The sequence below is a fragment of the Oratosquilla oratoria genome, chromosome 29, assembly GCF_046742065.1.
Source record: "Oratosquilla oratoria isolate Oo_2021 chromosome 29, ASM4674206v1, whole genome shotgun sequence".
NCBI classification, from domain to species: Eukaryota; Metazoa; Arthropoda; class Malacostraca; order Stomatopoda; family Squillidae; genus Oratosquilla; species Oratosquilla oratoria.
The window spans coordinates 21,773,663-21,788,662 of record NC_134805.1 but is presented as its reverse complement, the minus strand read 5'-3'; the positions used below and the strand labels follow the sequence as shown (position 1 = coordinate 21,788,662).

Below are 15,000 nucleotides of genomic sequence, written 5' to 3'. Positions count from 1 at the left end.
CCATCTCTTTCTCTTTACTTGTCCTTCTTTCTCTTTGCCTGTCCATCTCTTTCTCTTTGCCTGTCTTTCTCTTTGCCTGTCCATCTCTTTCTCTTTGCTTGTCCATCTCTCTCTCTTTACTTGTCCATCTCTTTCTCTTTACCTATCCATCTCTTCCTCTTTAGCTGTCCATCTCTTTCTCCCCACCTCTCCATCTCTTTCTCCTCAACTTTCTATCTCTGTCTCCACCTCTCCATCTCTTTGTCTCCGTCTCTCCATCTCTCTCTCCCCCCATTTCATTCTCTCTACTTGTCTCGCCACTTTTTTCTCCGCTTCTCCCTCTTCTTTCTATCTCTCTCTATTCCTTTTCCTCTCTACTTTATCTCCACTTCTTTCTCCTCTTTCTACCTCTCTTCAATCCTCTTCCTCTCTACTCCATCTCCATTTTCCCCCAAAACATTTCCAATCTCTACTTTTCTCTATTTTCTTTTTCTGTCTACCTCTCCAGGTACCTTTCTTTCTACCTTTCAATTTCCCTGTCTCACCTTCCCTCCCAACTTTGCAACCTATACGTTTCGACAAATGGCAAAAAGGAGCAAAAAATACAAGAAAAAAAAATATAAGCCCAGCAGTTTGGGCCTTCCTTGAAAGAAAAGTGCTTTAAGGAATCCAATTCGACTTCAAGTGTCGTTGTACAGGAAGAAACAGATCCCTTGAGGTTCTCTTTCCGAAAGAGACCAGATCACAGACAGATGGAAAGTTGTCAGGGAAAATTCCAGAGCCTCCCATCGGAAGGAAAAGAATAACGGCGCAATGGTCGAGTCTTAAGAAAGATTCTTGTACAGAAAGAAGGTGGTGCGTTTCAAGGAGTCTCACGCTGTGTTCAGGTCTAAATAGTTAGGGTACACAACTACCGAGACCTAAAGAACAGTGGCCACGAGAAGAACGACAGAAACGAGAACGAAATACAATAATTTGGCGGACAGGGAAAGGTTGAACTTTGTCAGTAAGAGAAGAAATAACTGTAAGTTCGGAAACTTCGGTTACCTTCCTTGGGTGTACCGAGCGAAGAGTCAACATGAGATGCACATTCCATATAAGAGCAAATAAGTCGCCTGCATACGATAAGAAGGTGCATTCGAGTTAGATTTCAAAAACGTTACAGAACATCCAATTGCACTTAACCTGCTCTAGAAATAGTTGGAATACGACTTTTCTAGCCGAGTTGACTAGTGAACGATAGTTCTAGAATACTTAGGGGGTCAGAAGGAAAAGTTGTATGACATGGGAGATAGAGGGGTAGTGTCGAAGGGATAGATTTAGAAGCGGAGTTTTGGGGACATTGAACGACACTCGAGTTTTCTCTACTCCAATCAGATATGATACAAAGGTCAGAAATTGGGTGCTCAGCACCAATCCTTCACGATGAGTGGAACTCGGTTAGGGGAGGACGTCTGTAGAACGGCGTAGAAAAATGTAGAATACTTTCTCTCCCTTTCTACTGTATATCACTGTTATGGATATCCATATCGTTCACACACACGCTCAACTATGATCCACACGTGGATTGACGACGTTAACTTAAGATTGTAAAGATAAGGAAGGTTTACTACAGGTGTCCAAAATGTATTCGCTAGAGTAAGGCATATGTACAAAAAAATAACACCTTGTACATGTGTATTTGTATATTTGAATACATATACACATACATATTAACACATATATATATATATATATATATATATATATATATAAGATAATTCCGACTGTCGTTCCCGGATTCGAACCTGGGCTCGTGAATTCTCACTGCCGTCGCCTTACCGACTGAGCTACTGAATCCGGGGACGACAGTCGGAATTATTTGATCAACATCACCGTCACTGGTGATTCTATTCAGATATATATATATATATATATATATATATATATATATATATATATATATATATATATATTTATATTTATATATATGCATATGTGCACATATATACGTATAAATATACACACTGGATGTTCCAAGAATTTGTTCACTCTGTGAGCACATTTCTGAGTCCTCTTGTAGGTACTTTTTAGGACTCCCTATAAGATCGTAATACATTTCCATTAGGAAAGCACCCTCACATAGATTTAGGCTAAAGGATAATCGTTTTAGTTCCCTCCCTGCGCCCCCTCCAGAGGGAAGGGGAGAGTGAGTGTTCTTAGGTTAGGTTGGTATCTTGGGTAATTATTATAATTGCTAATAGGGGTGTTTAGTTAGGGTTACCTATTAGTAAGGGTATTTACTTCATGGTAATGCAACAAACGAGAGAGAAAACCTGATGGATACCTTTTTATCCAGAATGAGGCTGGCTGCAAAAAAAGTGACTTAATGAATACCAGGTAAATTTATATGCAAAGCAAGAAATTCAATGAACAAATTAAAAAGTATTTATATATATCAGGGATAATCATGGCCATAACTGTGACAACAATAGTTAAATACAAGATGACATTGGTGATAATGATAAGGATAATTAGTTTTATTAAAGTTAAAGTGGAGGTTTTGCATAACGAACGTCTTATCAGGAAGTGCGGTCCCGAGGGGCCGACACCTAGTCTCAGGACTGAAGACATTTTTCTTCGTCAACTGGTATAAAAATGTCTTCTACTTTTTCACCTAAGGAGACTTGAGAAGAGGAAACTGTTCTCTTAAACCAGTGATAGAAACAGTTATATAAGAACACAAGAATGAAGGAGACTGCAAGAGACCATAAGGCCTACACTAGGCAGTTCCATGTCCATTACCACACGAGTAATTGCTCAACGTTTCTTCCTAGAGGTATCGATGGGAGAACTCGAGGACCAATGTCAGACTCTTTCGAGTTTGCGGGTTTTCTTCCGGGGAACCTCAAGGCGACAGTCTCCATCCTGCCGCCACCCGATCATAATCATCTGAAGGGAGAACATTCCTCCGTCCCCACCCCCCCCAAAAAAAAAAAATCCATCACGAGCTTAACTTGGGTAACAATTTCCCTGCAATCCAAGACTTTAACGCACTAAAGCATTTAGTCCAGGTACCACATGGCGACTTCATTGAGCTGAAGAACTAAAAAAAAAAAAAAAAAAAAAAAAAAAAAAAAAAAAAAAAAAAAAAAAAAAAAAAAAAAAAAAAAAAAAAAAAATTGAAACCTGTGAACCCACTTATCGTGTTTTCCGGGTCGGAAATCTCCCCCCACTCCCCCTCGGGGGGGGGGGGTACCAGAATACATCACACATGATAATCTATTGCCTCGTCGTCGGTGGGGGGGTGCGACAGGGGGGGGAGATAGAGTCTTATGAGAAACTGGGGAGAAATCGGAGAAAGGAAATCTATTGTGACAGGCCCGGGTCCTGGGGAGCAATTGTCATTGATGTGGGGGGATGGGGGGATGGGGGATGGGGGATGGGGGGATGGGAGAGAGCGAGAGAGAGAGTAAGGGGACGGCGTCAAGGAGAGGTGACAAAAAGGGGCGAAGGTAAGGCGTGAAGGTAAGCCGTGAGTGTAAGGCGTGAAGGTAAGGCGTGAAGGCAAGGCGTGAAGGTAAGGCGTGAGTGTAAGGCGTTAAGGTAAGGCGAAAGTTAAGGCGTTATGGTAAGGGGCTGAGAGGAAGGGGTTTATGGGAGGGGGGTAAGGGTAAGGGGGTAAAGGTAAGGAGGTAAGGGGAAGGAGGTAAGGGGAAGGAGGTAAGGGGAAGGGGTAAAGGTAAGGAGGTAAAGGTAAGGGGGTAAGGGGAAGGGGGCAAAGGTAAGGAGGTAAGGGTAAGGAGGTAAGGGAAAGAATGTAAGGGGAGTAGGTGTTAACGGGAAGGGGGTGAGGGGAAGAGGGTGAGGGAAAGAGGGTGAGAGGAAGGGGTGAGGGATAGGGGTGAGGGGAAGGGGATGAGGAGGAGGAGAGGGAGTTAAGGGGGGGAGGTGAGAGGGACGAGGGGAAAAGGGTAAGAGAAAGGGCTTGATTGGGAGGAGGAGGAGGAAGAGGAGGAGGAGGAGGAGGAGGAGGAGGAGGAGGTGGTGGGAGGTGGTGGTGATGGTGATGGTGGAATAATTATTACGAGGTTCTGATAAAACCTAAGGGGTTTGGCGGTAATGGTGATAATGACGTCGATATCGGCTTTAGGGGCGATAAATTGGCCTTTATGGATATCGGCTATTGCTGTTGTATTGGCAATGGGCGCGGTGCTTGGGCTGTTGGCAAGGGTGTAAATGATGCTGGTGGCTGCGACAGTAATGCTGACAGTCGTGGCAGTAATGTTGGTGTCCTAGTGGCAGAGATATTGGTAATGGTAGTCGGGGTGAGAGTGGTGTTGGTGGTGGTGCTGTTGGTGATGTTGGAAGTGATGGTGGTGTTGGTGGTGGGGGTAGTTGTGTTGGTGGTGGTGGGGGTGGTGGTGTTAGGTGGTGATGGTGGTGATGGTGTTGGTGGCGGTGATGGTGGTGATGGTGTTGGTGGTGTTGGTGGTGGTGATGGTGGTGATTGTGCTGGTGGTGGTGATGGTGTTGGTGGTGATGGTGCTGGTGGTGCTGGTGGTAGTGGTGTTGGTGGTGGGGGTAGTGGTGTTGGTGGTGATGGAGGTGTTGGTGGTGATGGTGGTGATGGTGTTGGTGGTGATGGTGATGGTGCTGGTGGTGTTGGTAGTGTTGGTAGTGTTGGTGGTGCTGGTGGTGTTGGGGTATTGGTGCTGTTGGTGGTAGTGGTGTTGATGATGGTGGTATTGGTGGCGTCAGTGGTGGTAGTGTTGGTGGTAGAGGTAGGGGTGTTGGTGGTGGTGTTGACGGTGTTGGTGATGGCGCCAATGCCGGCTGTGTCATCGAGTATATACATCACTTGGGATGGTCGTGATATTTGAGGTGTCAATAATGGTGGCGTTGTTCTGATGATGTAAATGGTGAGCGTGGAGTACATCAAGTCCAAGGGATGGAGAAGATGATTATTGCGGCCAGTTATAACAAAGTAGTGAGTAGTGTTAAAATAAAGTTAAAAAACTAAGAATGTGTGTATGTGTATGTGTGTGTGTGTGTGTGTGTGTGTGTGTGTGTGTGTGTGTGTGTGTGTGTGTGTGTGTGTGTGTGTGTGTGTGTGTGTGTATTTACCTAGTTGTATTATACGGGAAGGGAGCTATGCTCGTGATGACCCGTCTTTGTACCTCTCAGCATCAAGTTTTTTCTTAAAATCTTGAATAGTGTTTGCACACGCTGTTTCTTTGTCTAATTAGTTCCAAGTATCTATCACTCTATCTTTAATTTTTCTGTCAATTTTTTTTTCTGACCACGTCATCGACCAAAAGGTCTCCCCACGCACGCTGCTCTCAAAAGCCAGATAACCAGAAGTTCAAGACTCGTTACCCCAGAGCAGCAAATCAAAGCCAACCTAGCCTCAATTACCAAGGAGTAATGGCAGGAGGGAGGAGGGGGAAGGGGTGAGGGAGAAGGGGTGAGGGGGAGGGGTGAGGGGGAGGGGAGGAGAAGGGGAGTGGGGAGGGGAAGGGGAATGGGGAGGGGAAGGGGAGTGGGGAGGGGAAGGGGAGGGGGGAGGAGAAGGGGAGGGGGGAGGGGAAGGGGAGGGGGAAGGGGGGAGGGTTAAGGAGGAAGGGAGAAGGGGGAAGAAGAGGAGGTGGAAGGGGAAGGGGGAAGGAGGAGGGTGAAGAGGAAAGGAAGAAGGGGGAAGGGGAGGTGGAAGGGGGAAGGGGGAGGGGGAAGGAGGAGGGTGAAGAGGGAATGGGGAGGGGGAAGGAGGAAGGAGGAGGGTGAAGGAGGAGGGTGAAGGGGGAGGGCGAGGGGAAGGGGGAAGGAGGAAGGGGGAGGGGAAAGGGAGGGGGAAGGGGAAGGGGAGGGGGAAGGGGAGGGGGAAGGGGGAGGGTGAGGGGAAGGGGTAGGGGAAGAGGGAAGGGTGAGGGGGAAGGGGAAAGGGAAAAGGAGGAGCCGGAAGGACCCCTCTCCCTCAGCGTTGCTGAAATCCGCTTCAGAAACCCAGAGGCTCCTTCAGGTTTGAGTTTCATCTTTTCCAACTTTAATCTTAAAAAAGAAAAAAAAAAAAAAAATCGAAGACACCGTGGCGAATCTGCCTCGACTTGTACCTTTGCCTAACATCTCACGCGATTTCATTCAGTTAAGGGAAAGCTTCTTCCCTGAAGAGTCGAATGGGGTTAAATCCCGTTTCAGTACAATACCGCATTCCCTTACATGGATAAAATTGTCTGAAGCCAACCAGAACAAAGTCTGTAAAGGACATCACCGTAGCTTGATCGTAGTCAGAGCCTCCTCCTCGACTTGTTAAAAAAATGAAAAAAAATCCCAAGGTCATTAGTAATATTGAATGATGTAGTGCATTATGGGAGCCAATCGTCTTAATCGAGACCATCTAATTCCTTTTAATGCTCAGAGATCTCCTGCAGCTCAATTAAACAATCTAGCATTAGAGAGAATGGATTCTAGAAATCGCAAGTCAAGCACCGATGGATTCATAATGGCATTTTGACAAGAAACTAAATAAACTTACTAAAACATGATCTTGCTTACAAATGTCTACAAAACAAGGGAACAGTCTTCAGATATTAACCCATCTTCATCATTGCAACGACTGGAGGGGAGAGAGAGAAAGACAAGGAATGGAAAGAGAGAGACAGAAAGAGAGGGAAGAAGAGGAGGTGGGAAGGCGAAGGAGAGGGTGAGGAGGGAGAGGAGAAGAGAAAGGGAGAGGATAAGGGGGAGGGAGAGGGAAGATGAGGCTGAAGAGTAGGAGGAGAGAAGGGAAAGACGAGGGAGGGGAGGAGGAGGGGAGGAGCAGGGAATGGGAGAGGATAAGGAGGGAAAGGAAGGGTGAGGAAGGAGAGGAGGAAGAAGAGGGAGGAGGAAGAAGAGGGAGGAGGAAGAGGAGGGAGCAGGAAAGGGAGGCGGGAGGAGAGGAGGAGAGGTAGGAGGGTGGACGCTTCTTCGAAGTGATGAAGAGGTCACTGATTGAAGGGACACGGGCGATTAGGATTAACTAAGGTAGGGGAGGGAGTGGGAGAGAGGGGAGAGAGGGGGAGAGAGAGACTGAGAGAGAGGAGAGAGAGAGAGAGAGAGAGAGAGAGAGAGAGAGAGAGAGAGAGAGAGAGAGAGAGAGAGAGAGAGAGAGAGAGAGAGAGAGAGAGAGAGAGAGAGAGAGAGAGAGAGAGAGAGAGAGAGAGAGAGAGAGAGAGAGGAGAGAGAGGAGAGAGAGGAGAGAGAGGAGAGGGTGAGAGGGTGAGAGGGTGAGAGAGAGAAGGAGAGAGGGTGAGAGAGAGAGAAGGAGAGAGGGTGAGAGAGAGAGAAGGAGAGAGGGTGAGGGGAAAGGGAGAGAAAGAGGGAGAGGGAGAAAGGGTGATAGAGAGGGTCATGGAGAGAGGGTGAGGGAGAGAGGGAGAGACTTAGAAAACAGAAGAGAATAAAATATAAATTAGTCCAGGAATCACCCAATAGCTACAAGAAATCTTGAGAGCAGCCTCATAAATAAAAATGAAAAAGAAAAAGAATCCTGGGAAGAAGGCAAGGAGGACGACAGAGCGAGGAAGACGGAGGGAGACGTTGAAATAACGAAAGAAAAACCATCAAATGAGAGAGAGAGAGAGAGAGAGGTGAGAGTGAGAGAGTGTGAGAGAGAGAGAGAGAGAGAGAGAGAGAGAGAGAGAGAGAGAGAGAGAGAGAGAGAGAGAGAGAGAGACAGAGAGAGAGGCAGACAGACAGAGAGAGAAAGAGAGAGAGAGAGAGAGAGGGGGGGTGAGGGAGAGAGGGGGGGTGAGAGAGAGAGGGGAGGTGAGAGAGAGAGGGGGGTGAGAGAGAGAGGGAGAGAGAGGGAGAGGGAGAGGGATAGTGAGAGAGAGAGAGAGAGAGAGAGAGAGAGAGAGAGAGGGGGTGAGAGAGAGAGAGAGAGAGAGAGAGAGAGAGAGAGAGAGAGAGAGAGAGAGAGAGAGAGAGAGAGAGAGAGAGAGAGAGAGAGAGAGAGAGAGAGAGAGAGAGAGAGAGAGAGAGAGAGAGAGAGAGAGAGAGAGAGAGAGAGGATGGAGAGAGCGAGGAGAGAGAGGAGAGAGAGAGAGAGAGAGAGAGAGAGAGAGAGAGAGAGAGAGAGAGAGAGAGAGAGACTCGTCTACCGAAAGCCGCTTGTTTACACTGGGTCGAGAACAAAGGGCAAATACACAGGAACAATGTAATTTCCATTTCGGATCGGCGAGCTCTTGATTTGCAGTATTGGCGTCCGCCGCGCGGAAAATGGCCTCCAGGTCGCCGAAGAGGAAGTCTGGAATGGAAGACCTTCGACCCAAAGTTTCACGTCTTCAAGAAAAATTATGAAAGCGAACATGGCTCGTGGAACGAGATGAGGAAAAAGAAAAAAAAAAAAAAAAAAAATCAAAAGACGAAGTGGCCTAATGCCTAACCAATGAAAATATTTTGAAATGAATACTTCTGTTTTAACTTTAAAAAAAATGAACATATGTCTCAAGGAATACGATTTTTTTTTAAAGGTCATGAGGCGAATGTAAATGACGACCTTTTGGCCCGTCAAGGGGCTAGGTCACTTTAACACTTTGCAAATTTTGTTCTGGCTAACGAAAAACGCCTGCAAACTAAACGAGTTATCACACTGGGCTACGTTTCATCCAACCTTCAATTCATCATCGGCAACAGCCACCTCCAGCACCTTTTCCGCCGTAGAAACACTTTGTCAAACTATTTTGTTATCTTAACAGTGTATATGAAAAAATCTGATGAGAAAATCTGGGGAGAAAATCTAGGGAGAAAAGCCTAGGGAGTAAATCTAGGGAGAACATCTAGGGAGTAAATCTGGGGAGAAAATCTGGGGAGAAATCTAGGGAGAAATCTCGCGGGGAATTTTGGGAAGGAAATCTGGGGAGAAGATCTCTCTCCAGGAAGAAAATCTAGGGAGAGAATCTAGGTACAAGTCGCCTTCAGGGGACATTAGAAGCAGGCCCAGGCCCAGATGGCATGAGCACCAGGCGAAAAGAATCGGGGTAGAGACGGGAGAGAGTCAAGTTAAAGGAAGGAACGATTCGAGTGTGTGGAGAGAGAAAGGGGCCAAAAAGGGGCCACAAAGGGGCCACAAAGGGGCCAAAAAGGGGCCGAAAACGTGAGGGGTACCGAAGAAAAAGACAACAGTGGAGGAAGAGGAGGAGGAAGAGGAGGAGGAGGAGGAAGAGGAGGAGGAGGAAGAGGAGGAGGAGGTGGAGGAGGAGGAGGAGGAGGAGGAGGAGGAGGAGGAGGTGGAGGAGGAGGAAGAGGAGGAGGAGGTGAATATGCTAATGCCTGAAGGAAACGAATGAAGGAGAAAATGTATGAAGGAGAGGGGGAAGGGAGGAATGGGGGATAGGGGAAACATGATGAAAGAAGGGAAGGTATGGAAGGAAGAGAAGGAGGGGGAAAGGTAGGAGAGGGAAGGGGAGGAAGGAGGGAGAGGAGGAGGAGAAAAGGAAGGAGTAAGAGGGGGAGGAGAAGGAAAGGAAGGAGTGAGGGAGGAGGGCAGAGGGGTAAGACGGGAAGGAGGGGAGGGGAATTAGGGGGAAAGGATGAGGAGGGAAAGGAGAAGGAGAAGGAGGAGGAGGCGGGAGGAGGAGGAGGAGAAGGAGGAGGAGGGGGAGGAGGAGGAGGGGAAGGAGGAGGAGGGGGAGGAGGAGGAGTGGGAGAAGGAGGAGGGGAAGGAGGAGGAGTGGGGAATGGAGGAGTGGGGGAAGGAGGAGCGGGGGAAGGGGGAGTAGGAGATCAAGGAGGAGGAAGGAAAGGAGGAAGAGCGGGGAAAGGAGGAGTAGGAGAGGAAGGAGCGGGGGGAAGGACGGGAAGGAGGGGAGAGACGGGAAGGAGGAGGAGGGGAAGGAGGAGGAGGAGGGGAAGGAGGAGGAGGAAGAGGAGGAGGAGGAGGAGGACGGGGAAGAAGGAAGAGATGAAAGAAGGAAGAGAAAGGAGGAGGGGAAAGAAAGAGGAAGGGAAAGGAGGAGAGAAAAGAAGGAAGAGGAGAAAGAAGGGGAAAGAAGAAGGGGAAATAAGGGAAAATGAGGGGAAAGGAGGAGGAGGGGAAAGGAGGAGGGGAAAGGAGGAGGGGAAAGGAGGAGGGGAAAGGAGGAGGAGGGGAAAGGAGGAAGAGGGGATAGGAGGAGGAGGGGAAAGGGGAGGAAGGGAAAATGAGGAGGAGGGAGAAAGGGGAGGAGGGGAAGAATGGGAAGATGGGGGAGGAAGGGAAAAGAGGAAGAGGTAGAGAAAGGGAAGGGGAGAAAAGGAGGAAATTGGGGGAGAAAAGGAAGGCAAATAGAGGGTAAAGGAAGTTGAAAAGGAAATAATATTCATAAGAAACATCTCACTTCGGATGAGTTGGATATCTACCTGGAAGTCTGTTAAGGGATGATCTTTCCATAGAACTACACAAGTACGATGAATGTTGCCTTGAATTCTTCTTCAGCGTTGGAATGAATGGCCGCGTTGAACCTTCAGGTACATTTGGACGACGTAGAACCATTTAACAGCAAACCAAATGCAAGACTGAAAGGCGAAATTAGCCTCTCACGGGACCCGAAAATGGCAGCGAAAGGGTCCGCCAACAAGACCATCATTAAAGAAACTCCAACTTTTAGAATTCCAGGAAGTGGCGCAGGATTGCAAAGTCGAATCACACCATTAGGGCGTTTTTGCCTCGGCAATACAATTCATTTTGTTCCTAATCGACATCGCCCACTTCGCTTTTTTTTTTTTTCACCCGCGCCTTTTGAAGGCGTCTCAGATTTATTCCCTTCGTCCAATTAAAACACAGAAAATCAGATTAACCAAACAAAGTCTTCTATGTGTGCGAAAGACAGAGGGAGGGCTCTGATAGAGGAAAAAAAAAAGAAAAAGAAAAAAAAATCGTACTTACTATTTTTTTTATTTGATAATCTATTTACTTATTTATCTTATTTTTCATCTATGCATTCACTCATTATCTATCGTTTATTTGTTTAGGTTTATTGACATTTTTCATTTATTGATTTACTTTTGTAAACCCATCAAACATGAAGGGACGAAAACAGAATAACAGCTTAACCTATCTGCAACTGCAGACCCGAATGTTTCGTTCTGACGTCAAAAGACAGGCATCGTTATCATTACTATCAGGCTAACGAAAGGGAGCTCGTGGTGGTGGTCGTGGTCGTGATGGTGGTCTGGGTGGTAATTGTTGTGATGGTGGTCGTGGTGGTGATGGTGTTCGTGGTGTTCGTGGCGGTCGTGGTGGTCGTGGTGGTCGTGGTGGTCGTGGTGGTCGTGGTGGTCGTGGTGGTCGTGGTGGTCCTGTTGGTGGTCGTGGTCGTGCTGGTGGTCGTGGTCGTGGTCGTGGTGGTCGTGATGGTCGTGGTCGTGGTGGTCGTGTTGGTCATGGTCATGGTGGTAATTGTTGTGATGGTGGTGGTTGTGGTGGTGGTCGTGGTGGTCGTGTTGGTCGTGGTGGTCATGGTCGTGGTGGTAATTGTTGTGATGGTGGTGGTTGTGGTGGTGGTCGTGGTCGTGTTGGTCGTCGTGTTGGTGGTCGTGTTGGTGGTCGTGTTGGTGGCCGTGTTGGTCGTGGTGGTGGTAATTGTTGTGATAGTGGTGGTGGTGGTCGTGGTGGTGGTCATGTTGGTGGTCGTGGTGGTGGTGGTGGTGGTCGTGGTGGTGATTCTCGTGGTAGTCTCGGTGGTCGTCGGAATAACCCAGACTCTTCCTCTGGTGTTTGACTTCTCTCCTGGTGGCGCAACCCAGAACAAGAAGAGGGATACCCGGAATCTCCCTCTGGCGATGAAAACGAAATAGCACAAGATAAACCCGAAGTCCAGAGGCTCCTCCAGGAGTCTCCTCCAAAAGTCTCCGCTCGGAGTTTCCTCCAAATGTTTCCTCCAGAAGTCTCCGCCAAGGATCTCCTCCAGGATTTTCATCCAAGAGTATCACCCAAGAGTGTCACCCAAGAATCTCCTCCTAAAGCTCTCCGCCAAGAGTTTCCTCCTAAAGTCTCCTCCAAGAGTCTCATCTAAGAGTCTCCTCCAAGAGTCTCCTCCAGTATTTTCATCCAAGAGTGTCACCCAAGAGTCTCACACAAGAATCTCCTCCTAAAGCCTCACCCAGAGTCTCCTCCAAGAGTCTCCTTCTAGAGTCTCCTCCTAGAGTCTCCTCCTAGAGTCTCCTCCTAGAGTCTCCCCCAAGAGTCTCCTCCAAGAGTCTCTTTCTAGAGTCTCTTCCTAGAGTCTACTCCAAGGCTCTCCTCCTAGAGTCTCCTCCAGATGTCTCCTCCAATAGTCTTCTCCAAGAGTCTCCTCCAAGAGCCTCCTCCAATAGTCTCCTCCAAGAGTTTCCTCCAATAGTCTCCTCCAATAGTCTCCTCCAAGAGCCTCCTTCAGGAATCTCCACCAGGAGTCTCCACTAGGCGTTTCCACCAGGCGTTTCCACCAGAAGCCTCCTCCCAGGCACGAACCGGCTCGGCATCCTCCTCCCTCTTTGCCTTTTTGTGACGAGTTCCGGAAACCGCGGCGGAAGAGCCCGGACTTTCCCTGCGGCGCGAAAAATCCCCTTGCCCCCTTTTTCAGTGGTCCTCATTACCTTAGTGGGCCCCAATCAGGGCCCTTTTTACTTCCCCCGAGGCCATCGCGGCAACTGATTAAATTCCGCCTTCCGAACACGCGGACAGTTTCCACTGGGGCAACAAAGATAACTTCGTTTTTTTTTCTTTCTTTCCTTTTGTGGTTCTAGCGTTCGAGCGACCCAAAGGGAACCCGGCTCTAGTCTCTTCGCTGATTTGACGCCCTCTACAAGCTCCATGCCGTATACCAACTGACTCATCCATTCAGTTTCTGCAACAACACCGCTGAATCGATCTGCTCCCTTCTTTGCTGAAAGCGTTGTGTTTACACAATCAAACCGAAACAAGCATAAAGTTAGCTTACGTTTGTTCAGATGAAAATAAACCTAATTGTGTCTGAGCCTTGATGGAGTAGAACTCAGGTGGAAACTCTGAGATCAAAGGCTAGCTTACAAAGTGCACTGGTCAGGTCATTACAAAGTCTACCAGCCCTTTCCACCCCTCCACCCCAGCCTCCCCGTCACCAAGAACCCTAACTCCCCCCTAAAGCCACCAGCCCCCCCTAAAGCCTCCAGCCCCCCCCCCCCCGCTCTACGCCAAGTTTAGTTTCGGCGCTTATGTACCACTGTTGTTCTCTTTTCTGTAACAAAAGAAGATATGTTTCAGCTACTATGAGAAAATCGTGACTCGCATATATGGTAACAGCTCCAGCCAGTCGACATTGGCTGAGGAAACTCAATCGAGACCTGCAATTTGTGGGCTTCTGATACTGTGCGCGCATGCGCGGACAAAAAAAAAAAAAAAAAAAAAAAAAAAATTATGGCTGCAGAAAGATCCCCACCGAGAACTCTATCACCATCACAAATGCCTACACTATCACCACCACCAAACTATCACCATCACAAAATGCTTACGTTATCACAACCCTATCACCATCACCATCACGCGATTTATCGATCACCACTATCACCAACTTTGCCACCACCACCACGAACACCAACTATCACCATTTTTACCAAGGCAGCTTGAACACCACCACCACCACCTCCAGCATATGCACCAACTCCATCCCCACTTCTTTCCCCCTTTTTTCCAGGAGCAAAGCCCAAATTGTAACATCAACACTCGAAATCTTTCCCCTTATTTGTTCAGTCCCGCCCTCACATCCCCCTCCCCCCTCCCCCTCCCCATTACCCCATCCCCCTTCCTCATTCCCCTCCCCACCCATTAACTTTTTATAAATAATTTTTATGACAGTCGCATGAAGGACTCGAACCTACCACTCAACCATCAGTAAGATAACTGTACAGCGCCTTAACTGATGGTTGAGCTGTAGGTTCGAGTCCTGTATGCGACTGTCATAAAAATTACCTGATTAATGTCGCTGTCACTAGCGAATTTCTCTCGTTATTATAACAAATTTGAAATATACAGAAATTGTGTTTAGACTAATTCTAAGAGATTTTTCTTAGAACTAGAACTGGTACTAGAAAACTGTGCAACTAATAGAAATTACACACGTTCAAGGGTAATTCTGGTTAACCGAAGATGGTTCAATTCGGTTTAGAATAACCTCTAAGCGCTCAAGAATCAAACAAGTCGATTAGACACTAGTTTGCTATAATGAATTTGCGATTTTGGTAAACCTCTTAGTATGTATGTATTACCTTTAAAAAACACATTTTTCTTTTACCTATTTATTTATATATTTATCTATTTATCTATTAGTATATTCATATAATATTGTCTAATATGTGTATTAATTTGATTTTCTATTTCCCTTTATTCATTATTTACCATTGATTATTTACATTATTCATATATTGACTTACTTTTTCTATCATTTATCTATTAATTTCTGTTAATTCTAGAGCCGGTCTCCGGAACACATACGTTTCCGCCACCTTAAGGGTCTATCACACTGGGCTACCTTAAGGGGCTATCACACTGGGCTTCCACTGGCTTCACCAACGCCGACAGATGAAAGTTCGTTTAAGTGAAAACGACTTCGACTACGATATTTATTTTCAAAAATATCCAAATATAAAGTTATATATAGTAAAGCTGAATGATAAACTAAGACATTGGGAAGCTATACGAATGTTAGATATACTGTTGGGATATTCTTAGAGAAGTCTGGATTTCTGTAACCGAAGTCACACTCTAGTTATCTAAATGAAGGTTGGAGGTAGGATGTCTGAGGAAAAATTGCCCAGTTTGATAACCCCTTTAGAGCCAACGCCCTGAATATCTACTTCCGTCAGGCCATGACACTTTTTATATATTTTTTTCTGTCTAATGTCAACTGTATTCATCTGAAAGAGGATCTGGATAAATCTGAAATCCATTTGCTCTTCCAGCACTCATGACAAAGGAATGTAAATAGAGATTTTACCAAAGGAGCAAAGAGTGGCTTACATCGTACAATGTGTATCACATTGCACACACATTATGCCTGCACACAC

General features: G+C 46.9%; 1 protein-coding gene across 2 annotated transcripts in view; it reads right to left on the bottom strand.

Moving 5' to 3' along the window:
* The window catches only part of pHCl-1 (pH-sensitive chloride channel 1), an 877,177-nt gene that overhangs the window by 530,326 nt on the left and 331,851 nt on the right, over window positions 1–15,000 (bottom strand). For both annotated transcript variants that reach the window (XM_076211871.1, XM_076211873.1), the window contains one exon: window positions 2,306–2,328. The gene's annotated coding sequence lies outside the window, so the exon portion shown is untranslated. The remainder of the gene's footprint in view (window positions 1–2,305; window positions 2,329–15,000) is intronic.